The following is an 18,975-nucleotide window of genomic DNA, read 5'->3' as shown; positions in this document are numbered from 1 at the left end:
AAATTTTGGATATAAAAACAAATAGGTAATTAATAAAATTTTAATAACACAAATCGCGAGAAAATCGACAGTTTAAATCTCGTACATAGAGAACATGCAATGATATGTAAATACATACTTTTTACACGAAATCTGTTTCTATTTTTTTTTTTTTTAATACTTAATACCTAACAAACCAAGCAAATACTAAATATACAGTGCTATATAATACTGAATACATAAATGGGTTTTTCTTTTTTTATTTCCTTGTACGAAGTAAAGGAAGTATTGTCAATCGCGAAAAGTTTCGGTTTTCAAATTTTAACGGAAATATTCATTTTGACAATCTCTGAATACATTTTGACTAGTTTCGGCGAGATGTCTGTACGTACGTATGCATCTATCACACATAACTCAAAAACCATTAGTCGTAGATGAAATTTTTGATTTAGGACTGTTGTAATATCTACTTGTGCCCCTCCCTTTTCGATTGCAATCGACTGAACCAAAAATGTCTAAAATCCAAAAAAAAATTGGATTTTAACCAAATAAACATTTGTGATAACCAAATGAGATTTTAATTAATGAAATATTTGGATCTTACAAGGGGAATGCACATCGGTTCGAATCAGACTTCATCTCTTTTTTAACTTTTTTTTATTTTTATTTAAATATATTGATTTGTTATTTATTATTAACCTCTGTAAAAAAAAAAAAAAAAAACAAAAAAAACGGTGAATAATAATTCAGTAATACTGGAATAAAAAAGAAAAAATATCAAAAATTATTAATGAAATAAAATTTTATGTACTTTTCATTTAAAAAAAAAATGTGTATATTTAATTTAATAGGCGAAGAAGAAAGTCATGTGGTGCCCACATCAGAGTTTTTTAACGCAAAATTAAATATAAAAAACTATAAATTGATAGGAAATAAGAATTACTAACTCAAACTACTTTAAAGTTTATGGTAAGTTATGTATTTTTAGTTAAGTAAACTTTTATTGCGGGTAAGATTCAGATTTTATTTGTTTTTAACCTCATTGTTTATGGCATTGACCGGAAACAGAAAGTTATATAAATTTAATTATAATCCCATTAAATGTTTTTCGTCTTTCGATTTATTATAACTACTACTATTATTATTATAATAAAAATAATAAACTATACCACATTCACAGTCGTATAGTTAAATATAAATTTTATGTTGTCACATAAAAATTTATAAAGCAACGTATTTTATGTGTTATTAAAATTTTCAATATAAACTTATGTTGTATGTTCCTATTAACTTAATCTCTTGTTTTACTTTTTTAACTACATAATTCTTATAATTGTAAGCATTTTATTTTCATATATATATATATATATATATATATATATATATATATATATATATATATATATATGTATATATACAGTAGAATTTACTTTGCTCTATTACTCGTAAAGTTTATTAGTAAACTTACGATATTACAATTTTTAAAATGTATTACTCTGCAGCTGAACTTTATTCATATAAACTAATTAATCAAATACCAATTACTATATAGGAAATATACAAAAGTAATAAATTTTTAACTGTACATTTTAATTGCACATTAAAAAAAATAATTTCCAAAGTTACAAAGATTGTAAATCATATAAACCAGAAAATAGCCTACAGTTTTATTTTTAATTTGTAGAGTAACATATATATATATATATATATATATATATATATATATATATACATATATAATCAACATCCAAAGGTGTTGATTTGAGTTATGGAGATTAGGTTTTTTCTCTCTAATTTAAACTTCATTAACGTCGAAACAGTTACGTAAGTGACCTTGATTTGATTAAGTTAAAGTCAAAAACCAATATAAGAATAAGTTAAATACATATTTTACAAAAATCTTTTTTCAAACTAATAGACATCGAAAATTAACTGTACATAATTTAACAATTAAATAATATGCAGTTTAATACTTTATATTTATTAACTATATATATTGTACAAAAAGGTTGTCAAAGAAATAGACTTCAAAAATTGTATATACAAAAAAAGAAAAACCGGAAGCGAGATAACAAATGTTTTTCCACGTTTATTGAAAATTTAATGACATATTATTTATTATTTGAGTGTTCTGAATAAAGTGAACACAAACACGTTGTAGTCTGCTATATATATATATATATATATATATTTTTACTTTTTTATCCGTTATGAAGTTGTAATAATTAAAATTCAGTTTCCTTCTTCTGTAAGGCACATTATAACTTGGAAATCGAAATAATCATAGCATCATGTATTCTTAAAACAAATTAAATTGAATTTTATCTAGTAATAAAAATGTTAAATGTATTTTCATTGTTTACATAAGAAACAAATATTGATATTGTATTCACATTGTACTAATATAATTAAACTAAACTAATATTTTTTCTTCAAGTTATACGAAATTGCTTTTGCGCTTCAAAAAATTATATATAAATATATTTCAGTATGTAAAGTGGTAATATAAGATAAGATGAAAAATATTTTGTGTAAGTATAAAAGTTTTACAATTACATCACCCGATGGCTTTGTAGTTCATATTGTAATTGTGTGTGTGTGTGTGTGTGTGTGTTTGTGTATTATACATATTGTATAAATCTGGTTAGCTAATGATATGTGTTTTTTCAGGACTGAGCATAGGATATTCAACAAATGATTTCAAAAATTAAAAGATACTACAGCAAAATATGGAATAAAAATGAGTGTTACTGCACGAAGATATGTGATAAGCTAATGAATATCTCTCCCTAAAAAAGAAAAAAAAAATTAAGCAAGTAAAACAGCTCAGATACTGAAAAACCTCGTTAATAGAACATTGAAAAAGTATAATAGAAATAAAAAAAAAATTTAGTGTCAAGGATGTACTTAACAAAAAGAAACAAGTTATAATGAAGTATGATGTAGTCAGAATTGAAATAGTAACTTTCGATAATATTTGGGAACGGGTGTGAAAGAAGGGCACTCAAAAAAAAAGAATAAAAAACTGGAGACCTATGAAATATAGGAAGAGAAGATTGGAGAAGCTCATATGATCAGACAAAGTAAATAAAATTTAGAAGTGATGAGGAGACTTAACGAGAATAATCGTAAAATTTCTGAATATTAAAGCTAACAGACAGGGACATATCACGATTGGAAAAGAATTGACCAAACAGTGCTAGAAGGATGATACAAGTTGAAACAAAAGACTAAAATTTATAGGCATTGTAAAAGAGAATGAATGCTATCAGAATCATAAACGTTTAGTTAGAAGTAGAAGATAGTAGAGGCTGGCACGAATACCCATTTGATGATGAAGTAAATATATATATATATATATAAGTCCCACACAAATTAGAGGAACACATTAAACAAGCGTTTTCTAAACTTTCATTTAGCTGAATTTTTGTTGTTTGTAATAAAGTTATTGAAGCAGTCACTACATTTGTTAATAATATTCACATACGATAATACTGTTAAACATATTTATATCATATTACTAATAATAAATAACCCAATAATCAATAATTACATCACTAATAGCAATAAGAATAATAATAGTAATAACAATAATTACTGATAACAAAATTTTAGCTACTGCTTTTAATATAATATAAATAAATATTTGTAAATAAAAATAGGAATTAAATTTAAAAATATTAAACAAAGTTTTAAACAAAGAAAATGAGACTATGTTTTATATTATATATAATCTAATTTTGTTTTCTATTATTGTGGTTTTTATTCCTGATATCACTGCATTAAGCTGTAGTAATTCACACCAGGTAATGATAATGTAACGGTTATTTAGTTTAATCCTACAAAATTAAATATGTAATTTTTATAATAAATATTAAGGGAATAATTAAATTTCAATAAGAAATTTTTTTTTTTTCTATTTATTTCATTATTCCTTGTATCTAACTATCTACTTTTTATGCAATAACATAAGATCCATTAAACTTACAAACACTTAAACTCAAGACTGATGTAAAAAGTAATAGGGTTTACAAAATTAATTCCAACAAATTACTAACAATTAGAGGTTACATAAAAGAAAATGGATTAGATAATAGGAAACATGTGAATCTGCTGGAAAGTATATCGGGTACTTGTATTTGTAGAAGTAGGTCCTTACTGTATATAAAGACTATGTTTACCAATAATTAACGTTATCTAATTTAGCTAACAAATAAAATAAAAATACACAACAGACGTAGCTACTAAAATGTACAATGCAACAGACAAAGACAGAAGATTAAATTGAATTATTGTTATTCTCTTTCAAAATAAGGTCAGAAGGTCAAAATAAAGGACGTTGAAAAATGGCTGATGATCTAAAAGAAAGAGTATATTTAAAGAGCATTAATGGCAATGAAAAATAAATTGTTTGAAGATATAATTAACCTCAATGATTTAACGTAAGATTGAAAACATTTATATATTTATTTTATAGAGAAGAAAACTTACATTAACCAGTAAAACATTATTAACCGTTTTTTTTCTTTAAAAAAAAACTGATTTTAGTTTCCATTAAACACGAAAACATACAATATTAATTTTACAGTGGCGTTAAATATTAGATTGGTACTTAATGTTCCTTACATTTTAATTTTCCTGTATAATTAAATAAAGATTTGTTGAAAATACAACCACTATTTCTAGGTTTATTACTTTGGTTTAAAAGATATAGGGCTTTTTGAAGTTTTAATGCAATTTTTTTTAAGTTGATTTAAAGGTTTTTATTAATTTTTACTAAAATATAGAAAGATCAAAAAAAACATTTTCTGCGTGGAAAAAATTTTTATAAATAAAGCAAATGCAATAAACATATTTACCGATATAAATAAGTAAAGGAATGGAGAGAAATAACAAAAAGTTTTAATAACAAAAGAAATAAATAAAAATATTAATAACAAAAGATATAATAACAAATATTTTCGTGGAATACGAAAAAAAATATTACATTTTGAAACCAAGTTTCGCATCAGACGAGGTTAGCAAGCGAAACGAGCGTAAATTATGTTTGATTAGATTAGGTTGATTCCGTGTGGTCATGGCAATTTCATTGAGTACCTCCATCGTGTTGGAAGAAGGCCAGGTCCAGAATGTATGTACTGTGAGAGAATTGACAATGCAGAACACACATTTTTCTGCTGCGAGAGGTGGGCAATTAAAAGGAGGAACTGTGGCATAATAGGTATGAGCCCAGCAGAGGTCCTAGAGCACATGTTGAGGAGCGAAATAAACTGGAAGAAGGTTACGGAATTTATAGTAGCAGTATTAACAGAGAAGGATACAGATGAAAGGCGACTAGGTTACTAGTGTAGAACAGGGTAGGGTGGACAGCCTCAGTGGTGAGAGACGGCACGCTGTCGTTCTCAATGATCCACTGAAGACTCCAAGGGTTTAGATAGGTTCTGATGAAGAAGAAGAGTAAGAAAATACCCGGTGCCACGTTACGGCTATTCGAGGTATGTCGTGGTTACCAAATGGGCAAACAGAAAATCACTCAAAAGACCTGACACCGGCGAGCCGACCTGCCATGCCGGACGTTCAGCCGGTAGGCGGGGAGGCTCGTTAGAGTTTACCAGACACTCCCCTGGCTGGCGCAATACCAACCAGTCGGAGCGGCCCAGGGGAGTAGAGTGGAAAAAAAAAGTTGATTCCGTGTAACCCACCGGGTTGGTCTAGTGGTTAACGCGTCTTCCCAAATCAGCTGATCTGGAAGTCGAGAGTTACAGCGTTCAAGTCCTAGTAAATCCAGTTGTTTTTACACGGATTTGAATACTAGATCGTGGATGCCGGTGTTCTTTGGTGGTTGGGTTTCAATTAACCACACGTCTCAGGAATGGTCGAACTGGGAATGTACAAGACTGCACTTCATTTACACTCATACATATCATCCTCATCCTCATTCATCCTCTGAAGTATTATCTAAACGGTAGTTACCGAAGGCTAAACAGGAAGAAAAAAATAATAAAAATAAAATAAAAAGGTTGATTCCGTGTAATGACGAATCGCGCACGTATATCAACATAATCTAACCAAACATTAATCTACGCTCGTTTCGCTTGTTAACCTCGTCTAATTAACGTTAGGTAAAAAAAATTATACATTTTTACCTATTTAGGTGGCCAATAGGCACGAATTTCGTATAAGAATGCCTCCAAAGTATCAGCGCTAGTTACATCAGTATGTTGGGCTAAATAATGTACGTTAATCACACAAGAGGTCCCGTATAACCGATAAGTACCGTAATTGTTTCTGAAGTTTGTGAAAATAATTCAGATATCAGAATTACATCAGGTATTGCTTTTCATAATACAGTATAACAATCTAATACTAAACATATATAACGACAAATGAATAAAAATACTTTTAAACCGTGCGAAGACCTGTAATTTTCCGTTTGAAAAGCTGAAAAAATGATTACATGACTGTTACAGGAAATTCACCACTCCATAAAAAATAATCATTACGAAATCAGTCCATTTGATGAAAAATAAGTACTGTAAAAAAAATGTAACTAATATGTTTTTATGTGTATTCAAAACCCATAAAAACATATTACTTAAAATAAAAATGTTCTTTTTTTCAGTACTTGAGTACACTGAGGAGCTACATACACACAAATATTTTTAAAAATACGTCTTTGTAATTTTTTTAATACATAGTACCCAATTTAATTTTTTTAATGAACCTGACGCTTTCTTTGAATTTATGTACTATTTTTTCCATTCCTAGTAATTTAATAATTCCTAGTAATTTTTTTTCGCGTATTATATTCATGTATTCTTCAAATCTTGTTTAAATTAAATTAATTATAATTCCATGACATTTGGAATTTATTCTTTCTTGGTTTCTGTCAAAAGAAAGAATTCATCGAAAAATCTCAATAGTTAACTTTTTCTCCTTGGATAGTTACTGCACTTTTGAAATTTATCTTTTGATTCCTGTATTCCTTATTCTTTATACAAGTTATAAATTAATAAAAACTGAATAGAAATAGACTACTTCCATTCCTACTTTTTGTAAATAGAGCTCTATTTTCTCATCTGCTACTATTATATTTGTAATGGTGAACTCGAATTCCCAGATTAGCTGAATTGGAAATCGAGAGTTCCAGCATTCAAGTCCTAGTCAAGTCAGTTATTTTTACACGGATTTGAATACTAGATCGTGGATACCGGTGTTCTTTGGTGGTTGGGTTTCAATTAACCACACATCTCAGGAATGGTCGAACTGAGACTACAAGACTACACTTCATTTACATTCATACAAATCATCCTCATTCATCCTATGAAGTATTATCTGAAAGGTAATTACCGGAGGCTAAACAAGAAAATGAAAAAGAGAGAGAGATAGAGTCTGTACTTTTTTTTAAATAAAATTCTAATTTTTCTAACTTTTCTTTGTTTTATTCAATTAATCTTACATCATTTTGTTTAGAATTAAATTCTGTACAAGTTTTGTTGAAAATTTTTATTTGTTTGTTACATATTTAATAAAATTATTGTACTTCAAACATAAAAAGCAAGGCATTTACCCCAATTTTTGGTTTTCACTCCAATTTCTCAAAAACTACTGCAGATACGATTTTAGGACCTACTTTATTCGACTTTTCAGGTCAAAAACCAAAAGAAATCACTAACTCTGCACTTAATTAACGTCTTAAAAATTTCATTATGACCTCATTTCACCGGGGTAGTTGAAATCCGAGTGAAATATTTGACTAGCCGTAACTCGCAAACGAAGCATATTAGAACAGATTATTTACATCAAATATTTTCCATTATTTTTACAAGTAAAATTGGTTATGAAAGTCCCGTGAGAACTTCGTGATACAGTTGTATACACAAGGATCGAATTAAAAACTTTTCCTTTTTTTGAAGACTGTTATCGGTCAACGTGAAAATTCAAGTTATTACAGGAAAGAGGAGAAAAATGGTCAAAATATTAAACAATAAAATGAATATGATGTGAGACTAAAAGAAGCTTAACTGTATATACAAATATGATGGTATAAAACGATAAACAGATTATTTAAACCAGGAAGTCATAAATTCGTATGAAATTGAGTGGCGTGTGTCTGGTATATCCGATATTGCAATATAACAAACTGTGTGTTCCAAATTTACACTCGTTAATTTTATATCAATGATATATGACCTAATATTAATTCTTACGTTTAAAATAATCGGTAGAATTTAACAGCAACAATAGTAATAAAATAATACAATCTCCTAAATAGTGTGAGATTGCATGATTAACTTTCAAGCATTTAAATAATACAGTAACCATTTTTTCAGCAATTTAAAAAAATCAAAACTATAATTTAACATAATTATTTAATGCCAATAGAAAAAGATATGCATTAATAAACGCTGATAAAACATCTAAAAATAGAACCCTGTGATGAAAAATCACGCAAGAGTTCGTACAGATTGCACACAAGTTTTATTTAACTAGGTAAACCGACAGAAACAATTTTAACCAGTAGGATTTGTGTAAACAACTATTTCATGTCTGAAAACGGGTTCCCTATTCCCACGTGGCTATTCCAGTTTTAACAATGAACGCCCACACCATCCAACCATCCACTAACAGTTAGCGCAACTGATTCTCTAGTAATACTGTGCTACAACCTACATATAAAACAAATGAAATGAAAACCCAGACCAATCGTTTTATTGAACAAAGGTTTTTTTAAGTTTACAAATTGTTAAAGGATATTAAGAAACTACAGTTTTTACCTTAACACAAGCTGGTATAAATACAAATAATAATGCCATTCAATATGATTTACATAAACAAACAAAAAATAATACTGTACAAAGTGCTTAAGTCTTGGCGAGTGTTGTAAACTTTGCAAGAGTGCATAAATGACCATTATAGAGATTTGTATACAGTATTTTTTCTACAGCTGAGAAAATATTAAGATTACTGATATATTATATCGCTGGTAGAATACGACGTTTACGGAATACTTTTTTTTTTTAATTTTAAAAAAATACATTTCTGTAGCAACAGTCATAAGTTCTGCCTTTTCTTTAGTCTCGGTAAGTTTAAAGACATTTCTTCCTCAGAATCCGATATAATAAACAAAAGGATAAACAGTCTAATATAGAAACTTAGTTACCTATTGGTGTACTATAAAATTAACCTCTGATTGCTAACTGCTAAATCGGATTAAAATCAAAGTAAAAAAAAAACTGATACGTTAAACAATACCCGCTTCTGATTGGTCAATCATTAAAAATAGTAAGCTTTTGATTGGTTGAATACCTGTATTTTATAGATAATCTGTTATATAATTACGCTCATTATGACACAGGTTTCATCCGCGTTATTAAAACTTTATAATACAGCAGTAGAAAAATACATTAGTATTAATTATAAATTAAATTTTAGTTGACCGTTTCGATGTTCAACAATCGTGTATGGTGATTATTGAATTCGGTGACTACAGACGAAGACATCGAGGTAATCTAATATTAAATACATATAAGAAAATAAAAAATAGTAACTAATATAAAATAACGAACAAATAGCACTTAATCACATATTTTATGAACACTCGTTTTAAAACTTTTTTATAAATTTAAAATTGTCATTAATTTTACTTTTTCATTATTTTATTAAATTTATCACATACTTTCTTTTTCCTCAGTGTCTACTGCTGATGATTGTTTAACAGTCGAAATGCAATATTATGTTTTAATAAAAAGATACAAAAATAACTGTAATATCGTTGCGTAATTTTGTTTTCGAAATTAGATAAACTCTGTGCCTGAACAATCCTAAAGTCCATAGCAATCCTTACTGTGAACACGTACCTTAAAACCAATTTTGAATTCAATTGATTAAATATTTTTATGTCAAAATAAGGGATCTCTATTGATTTATTGAAAGGTTTCTTTACTTTAGATACTCTTTAAGAATTCATTTTAAATGATTTATTTTTGTAATGCTATGAGAAAATTTCATCATTTTTCTAATTTTTACCTTTACCTCTGTTAGTTTTTATTTATTCGTATATTCATCAGTAGAAAGCGTTACACCACATGGAATGAAAGGTTACAAAACGTTAAAAAATACCGCGCCACTATGTCAAAAACTGTTTATGCCATTTCTTTGATGAGATCTGTTTTAGATATTTCACCTTTATTTCAAAAGGATAGATCCACAAATAATAATGCCGTGTGAGAATAAGCCAATGGAAAAAATAAAAGATAAGAAACCCTTCTTGTTAAAAAAATAGAAGATAAAGAATGAAGAGAAATTATGTAAACAGACTACTACTGAGTCCGATATAAAAGATCTCTCAAGTTTGTGAATATGAACTATTTTAATTGTTTTTTGTAAAAATTAAAAAAAAATGATGAATGAGACTGCTACTGAACGTGGCTATGTCTCTCTAGAACGCCAGGATACTTATAATGTTTTACATTACGTTTTTCTAAGCAAGATCTCTTGAATGTTAACATAAAAATTCGCTGAATATCTGAATTAAATCAAGTTAAGTATCATTATATTGAAAACAACTAAAAATAACTAATGACTAAGAAAATATACGAAGTATTTTAAAATTATCGGTATAGACAGTCAAATTTTTATTTTTAAAATATTCCTTTTTCATATCTGAAGGGAAAAACATTACAACAGAACCAACAGAAAGCTTAAAGCCTATCAAAATTTAAGGCCCGTATTAATAATTTTTATACGTTTTTTTAATATATTTTAAATTAACAATTTTTAAGTAGAGCATCCATGAAAATTTTGGATTTTTTTAATTTTATGCTGCTAAATTATGCATTCAATTTTGGATAAAGTTAAATCAACAAAAACAGAAAATGATTCAGAACTGTTTTCACCATGTTAAAATATTTCAAAATTTTTTGCAACAACGTAATTGTGAAGTATTTTTGCCAGTATTAAATTGAAGCATCTGACGATTCGACTGTCAACTGTAAATTACGTTTACCTAATTTGTGTCGTAAACATATGTTACATTTTTTGGATAAATAAACGGGATAAATATGATAAGATTAAAATAACTGTTTTTAAATCTTAATATAAAATTGTTATGTGACTCTCATTAACTTAACATCAAATAAAGTAACATCAGCATCAAAAAATAGCATTATATCATAAAGTTAGATGAGTACAAGATTTTCCCGTTAAAAAAATTTTTTTTTTTTTTGTTCTAAAATTTACATGATTTTTCATATTTGTTTTTTTTATATTAGTTAAAAAATTCTTTATAAAATGATATTTTTTAATGGAAAAGTTAGAATAACTTTGATTAATTTAAATGAATATATTATTTAAAATGAAAACATTAAAAAATAGCAAATATTTAACCATTAAATATTGTAATTGAAACTTTTAGTTGAGTTATTATTAGTATGTACATTTATTTCTATGCAAAAATTCCAGTATTTTTCCCATAAAAAAAATGGAAAGGAATACAGTTTTAGTGACGCATATCTGAATTAGCGGTAAAGAAATCACAAACAACCGTATACTGTGGGGTTTATTTAGATGATAATTTGTGCATTATGTAAAATAAATTAGTGTAAAAAATTAGTTAACTAAATTCTTTGATACAGCTTTCACAAAAAATAAATGGTACTGTAGATTTATTCAAAGAGAGAAAGAAAAAATTCAACTCCTGATATGAATTTAATCATTATTTTTTTTATTTTATCAAGTTTATACCTTACGGTAAAAATTACTATTTGCTTGGTCACTGTTAATGTTATGTCAGGCTAATGATAAATACTGTGAAAATTTGTTAAAAAGATATTTTATACATTCTAGGCTACGTTTTATAATTTTCTAAGGAAAAAACGCAAAAATTTAGGTAAAAAATATTTAACAAATTTTAATATCTATAAAATTTATGATCAGTATCCTACCTAACGTTTGTAAATTAACTGTGTATCCAGAGGCAATATTCAGGATATATTTTGGTACCGGCTGAATTTTTTATCTGTGGATGATCACTTCCATTGTTTACCAAAGCGAAATAGATTAACAAAAAAAAAAAAAAAAATACTCTGAATATCAAGCTACCAAGTACAAACTATGTAAATGTATGCAGCTATGGAAATTTATCAAGTATACCTGCAAAATAAAACATTTGTCACTCGAATATATACAAATGTTCGAATGTATTAAGTCAATTAACTATTCACGAATTTTAGAAACGAAACAATATTCGATTAAAACAAAATCCTAAAAGTGTGTAATCAAGGAAAAGAATTTATATATTGTATTTTATATATTTAAAATGAAATGGTAAAGCTCCAAATCTAAGGCACTTACAACATTTTATGTACAAGCTATTACTCAACAGAACGTCAATATAATTTCTTTTCAACTCCATCTATAGAAATAATTTTCCAAAAAAATATTAATAACGTTTTTTATGTATTTTTATGTATTGAATGTGATATATTGTACAATAAATAAATTAAAAATACTAATTTATGATAAAACAGAAATTAACAATGTACAAAGAATCGTTAAATTTTACGATTCCATGTAGACAAACGCTTAAATTGCACAAAAAATATATCCAAAAAATTCAACTTTAAATGTAAAAAAAATTATTCGTTGAAAGAAAATATATCTGAATTACTTCTCCAGCAACACACTTCTATGACATAAATCTTTTAAAATACGATATCCAGTTGGGCATCTACTCAATTCGAGTAACAAAATCATTTAGTTTTTTAGTCGAAATTACTTCGAACAGTCTCAACAGCACCGCGGTAAAAATTGTAATATAAGGAAAGATGTAATATTTCCTCTCAAGGAATAAATTTAAATACTAATAAAGAAATAGCGCTTAAACGTCATCGAATTATTTATCAATAAATCAAAACGAAAGCATCCAACGGAGAAAGTTTTCCTAACAATATCTAAATTAATTATACCTTTTTTGTTTTTAAAATTTTAAACTCTTTATTTTTTATAAAAATAAAAAAAGTTGCTAATAGAAAAAATTGTAACCATAAAGTAATTCTGAAAGTTCTACTTCTTTAAGACATATCAGCACAAAATAAATTGATTAATTGTAAAAGACAATGATGATGCTTGTACTTGTATCATTGTCATTGTATCACTTGTATAGAAACTGGACATAAAATTAAAATTTCAAGTGAGTGTTAATATTAATAATAATAGTACAATCAATAATAAAAAAAATCATGCAAAAAATAAACTGAAAATTCTGATTAATAAAAAAATTCTAAATATTATAAAAAAAATAAATGGACAATAATAATTGTACATCTAGTATAGTTAATTGCAGATAAAATATACATTCAAGCACTAGTTAAATTTTTTTCGTTTAAAAATATACCTAAATTACAATTCTTGTTTTTGCAATATTTATTTATTGAATTATTAATACTAATTTTGTAAATAACTATTAAAACATGAAGACGGTATAAAGTAAACGAGCATAAAGAAAACTACAACGATTATTATTGTTACTCAATTTTTTTTTGTTACCCTATTAGATGGATGTAAATGTTTTCAGGTCGGTAGTAATGTGCCGACCTCCTTCGTGCGAGTGGTAGCGTCTCGGCCTTTCATCCGGAGGTCCCGGGTTCGAATCCTGGTGAGGCATAGCATTTTCACACACTACTTGTCATTCATTTCATCGTTTGAAGCAATACCTAACGGTAGCCCCGGAGGTTAAAAGAAAAAATAAGAGAAAAAAAAGGTCGGTAGTAATACAGTTTCGACCTTCTCCAACACTTTTTATTTTCATTATACGTACGTACATATGTACAAGAATAAGTTATAATATATTTTTCTAATTTTTTTTTTTATTTTTGAGAGAAGGTAAAAAATTATCAACCTAAAAAAAAATCGATTTGATCGACTTCTTTCTTTTTTTTCTATAAGGTGGTTTTTGTCCAAAATATAAATTTGGTTTTACCAAAATATATATATTTTGGTAACTAGCAATACACGTTCCGAACTTTTTTTTTAACATCAATGCTTTTCTGCCTAGTAAAAACAATAAAGGAATTAATAAATTATAATAATATAAATGCGAATTTAATTATTTCTATTTTTCACAGTGATATCTTTTATATATATATATATATAATAAATAATTAATTAATGAAAGTTACACTTAAATTAATTTTAATTTGAACGATCATTATAATTAAATTTGCTGATAAAATTAAAAAAAAATTGTAAGAGGGTTTTAATCCATGTTTTTAGAAACTAATTTTGTAAAGAATATTCACCTTAATTGAATTTTTGAAATTAAGAAAGAAATCTTTGTCCTTACATTTTTAGATAAAATTTAGAGTAACAGGATCCGAATTACTAACAGGAAAACTTCAAGCAGAAAGGGCAAATCAAACTATAAGAAAAACTTTTTTACCATGTCCAGCGATAACTTGAGGTAGACTCACACATTAATGAACTCTTACAGTACTTTGTATAGCCTAAACTGAATTTCCCTGGGAATAAATGAATTATCTGCCTTAATTAAGCAGATATACTCTAGTGCTGTAAAATATATCATAAATTTTAACAGGAAATTAAATTTGTACATCATTATACAAACAATGATATACGTATATGTAAACTTATTTGATGTGAAACTTATCAACATAAAATAAAGAAAATTTCATTTATAGTGTGGTTCATATATAATCAAGAAACCAGTAGTTGAAGACGGAAAAGAAAGAAAGATTATAAGAAGCAGAAGAATATAAGAAACAAAGAAGTATAGTGAAAGAGGATGTAGAAAGGTAGAAAATTATTATGAAATGTTGAGATACATTGAAGTCGACACAGGGAAAAATATTAAAACAGAACATATAAGAAAGTTACGAATACATCACAACTTTATTATTATGTATACAAACAAAGGCATCACACGTCAGGGTTAAAGCAACAACTTATTTCATCTTTATAAGATGTGAAATTTGAAAGTATCGATTGAAACAACTACAAGTTGCGATTATGTACGGTAACAACATCTATGATGACACTTCGCACCTGCAGAAAGTTAAAAGCATAGAAATAATAATACACCTGTAAACTTCTTTATGTCCTTAATTTGAAATGGGTTATCTTATAGAAAATAAATAACAACATAATACTTAAATAAAGAAAAAAATATAAACATACAGTGTATGACGAGGAAACTTGATTTTTAAATTTCTAATTATAAAATATACGTTTTTAACAAGCAACCAACTGTGACTAAATTTTAATCAGTTATTTCAAACATGCAAAATTTTAAATTTCAATTTATGTTTAGAAAAAATCACTTACAAACTATAATGCATATTTTCTATACTTAGTATTTCTTAGCTTTATTGTTTTATCTCTAGTTGACGCGTTTCGGAATCACTCCATTGTCAAAACTTATTGTACTGAAGTTTTAAATTTCTCCTAATCTTCTATTTACCGTTTAGTAAACTCCCCTACCTATCTATACGTCCAGCCCTTATCTGGCATCTTCGGCCAAGATTAGACATTAACCAAGTTACTTATTACACATATAAACAAGAAGAACTTCTTATTTAGAGGAGCTGAATAAACGGTATAGAAAGATTAAAGGAAACTTAAAACATCAGTGCAATAAGTTTTGATAATGGAGTGGTTCCGAAACGCATCAACTAGAGATAAAACAATGAAGCTAATAGATGTAAGAAGTCCTATACATAAAAACTATAGCGATCTTAACAGAAATGCTAAAAGTAAATATTATCTTAACAACAATTTTATAGTATTAAGGATGTAAGATCAATCCGCTTTTCCAAATTAAAGATTCACACTTGATTCATATATTATTAAACAAACGGCAAGTAGCAAGTAATCAATATTTTTAATGACGAAACAGTACACAAAACGATCTAAAGTTTGAAGTCGATAAAGTCAGCATATTCGAATAAGCGATGTTTAAACAGTATTTTGAAAAAAATATTTTATCAAACTCATGCAGGAATTTATGTACAAAAAATTTGATGCAAATCATATTTTTTACTTTTTTATATCATAAAATGTGAAAAAAAGTTTTTTAACTTAAGAAAAAAAGGCTTTTGTTTGGCACGTAACACAAGATTATTTATAATAACGTTTTTAAAGCTCAAACTCGGGTTGTTTTCCGTTACTCAAATAATATATAATCAGTAAATGAAAACTGAAAACTTTTTTGGAAATTCTTCTATAAAAAAATACGGTCTAGTATGAATGAAATTAATTTAAAGAGATTTAGAAATTTTAATGAATTTCATTCGAAATAGCAGTCGATGGATATAATAAACGTTCTAGGTTAAATTACTAAGTTAGACTTGGCATTTTTTTTTTTTTAAACATAATGCGTAATTAATTTATGCACATCGAAAAATACTACATGCTCTGCTGTATCCAGTCCGCCGCAATCGTGACAGCGACTTATATGGCATCTGCCCATCCTGTACAGGTAGTCTCGAAAACATCCATGTCCAGACAGGAACTGGGTGAATTCGTAGCCTGTATTACCATGCTTTCGCTCCACCCAGTTCCTGACGTCTCGTATGAGCCCATAGGTCCACCTTCCTTTGTCCGAATCTCGCCATCTGTCACGATTATGTTTATTATTATTATTGACATTTATTATTATTATTATTGTTGTGGTTGTGATTACTATTTGTTTTATGTTTCGTTTATTATTATTATTATTATTACTATTATCATTGATTTGTCTTGCTTTACTTATGTTTTTTTAAATTCATAAATTGTAATTATAAAACATTTTCAATTGCTAATCACTCAATACCCTAATCAAGCCGCAAACATGCGAAAATATGGACTGAATATATCTGTGTATACGCAAAATGAAATACTTATTTAGATATGAAATGTTATTTTATTCTACTTTTACATTTTATTTTACTTGGTTTAAATAAAATTTTAAAGTTAGTGATTTTAGTATGAAAATAAATATAAGTAATTTTTTCTCTTTTAAAATTTTTAGTCACAAACATATTTTACTAACAAACTAGAAAATATTTTCCACAGGGAAGTAAGTATTGCTATATTTACCATTCATTTAGAAGTAATGTGTGTATTTTATTTCTGACTTTTTTAAAAAGAAAAATAAATAAATAAAAATAACTAAAATAATAAATTCTGTATTCCAATATAAAGGTTTCATTTAGCAGGTGTAAATATGTGCATACCGATTTAAAATTTAAAATGAATTTTCGAAATATCAATTTATGTGCTTGGTCCAATAATTTTGATCTTGATCTTTGAAAATATGTAATGAATATGAAAATATGTCTTTTTAAATATGTAACGATTAATTTTTTTTTACCCAGAGAATCTAAGTAGTTAAATTAATAGTTTATGGTATAAAATTCACAATACGTTTCTTCAATCATAATGGTCACAATAGTTGGATGGATTATGATTTTTACGTACAGTGATTACCAATTGGTGGATCACATGTCTACCAATGGCGTAAACAAAAGATTCTACCTCTAGCGTCAATAATATCATGATGAAGCCAAAAATCATGAATGCAGTGATATATCATGATGAAACCAGAAGTATTAGAGATATGTTCAAGAAATCGATTAATAGATTCTTCTATTGATTTTAGATTCCATCAGATGGAGAATGTTGAAAAGAATCCAAAAAAATAAATAAATAAATTTATTGACTGGAACGGAATTGCTGATCTAGTTCATGTAGAAAATGAATATTATGAGAGTCACTGCAGACATTTATCTGCTCTTGAGTGGTACTTTTTTGGATCCTACACTGCAGTCCATCGATAATTATTGCATTATACTACTTTAAGATGGGTAAGAATAACCGCATATAAAGGAAATTAGGTATATTTAGGACTTAAAAGGTAGGTGTTAAAAATATATTTCAACCCCAACTATTCAAAGATGAACCAAAGTGATCCCTCACCCATTAATTTCTCTGCTAACTCTTTTAACTGAAATTTAAAACGAGTTTAAACCAAGGTCATATTTACTTCATTGAGCAAAATTCGCAATATGATAAATTGGCTTAACAACCAAAACAAGCATACTACTTTTTATATGGGGGATACTGCGTTACCATCACCTGTAATCAGGATAAGGAAAGCCAACAAATTTTTAAAATATCGAAAACTTTTTTAGAAAAAAATTTGTTCGTAAATTTAGAAATAAATATCATTTTTTAATTTTTAGCTAAAAATATACTTCTGATGAAGGTAGAGCGGCATAATTTACAAGCTAAGCACATTAATTCTGAATCAGGAATAACAACGATAAAACCTGGAATTTTGTAAAATGGGTAAGCTTTTCATGAATAATAAACACTTAACCTAGAAAAAAAAGGAACTGTTTTTTTTTTGTTTTTCTTTAATTTATGTATACTTAATCTGTAACTGAAAAAAAAAAATAGAAATAATAACAGAATTAAATGAAATTACAAAAAAAAATAATTGTAAGCGAAAAAGAAAGAAAACTACATGTCAAAGAATAACAGAAATTATTAATTGACCTGTCAACTAATGGGATTTACGTAAAACAAGGAAAATATACGGGCTGTATTAATCTATCGGTCATGTTTTAGTAAAACTTTTTACTTAACTTTTTTTTTTAAACAAAACAATATTTTCTGCGTTTATTTTATTAACGTCAATTTTCTAAACTTCTACACATTTACCCTAAATTAAAAACAGTCAAAAAATGTGAGAAAAATTAAGGTCTCAAAAGAGTACTGACAAAAACAATTTCTGATTAATATTTTATTGGTAAAAAAAATATATATATTGGTTTTTAATGAGACAACAAACCAAATTTACTTTAACCGAGTTGCTTTATAACTTAGCAGAATTTTTTCATATTATTTCAGTTGGTGTAACGAATTTCTTAAGAATTTACTGAGGAAAAATTCATGTATATTCTTCATTATCATATTTTCCTCTATCCGATGAAT

At 27.0% G+C, this 18,975-nt stretch overlaps 1 protein-coding gene across 1 annotated transcript in view; it reads right to left on the bottom strand.

The window, feature by feature from the left end:
• The window catches only part of LOC142324536 (neural cell adhesion molecule 2-like), a 1,211,812-nt gene that overhangs the window by 84,616 nt on the left and 1,108,221 nt on the right, over positions 1-18,975 (bottom strand). The gene's annotated exons all lie outside the window — the stretch shown is intronic.

Source organism: Lycorma delicatula, chromosome 5, assembly GCF_047948215.1.
Source record: "Lycorma delicatula isolate Av1 chromosome 5, ASM4794821v1, whole genome shotgun sequence".
Taxonomy (NCBI): domain Eukaryota; kingdom Metazoa; phylum Arthropoda; class Insecta; order Hemiptera; family Fulgoridae; genus Lycorma; species Lycorma delicatula.
This window is presented reverse-complemented; position numbering and strand designations above follow the sequence as displayed.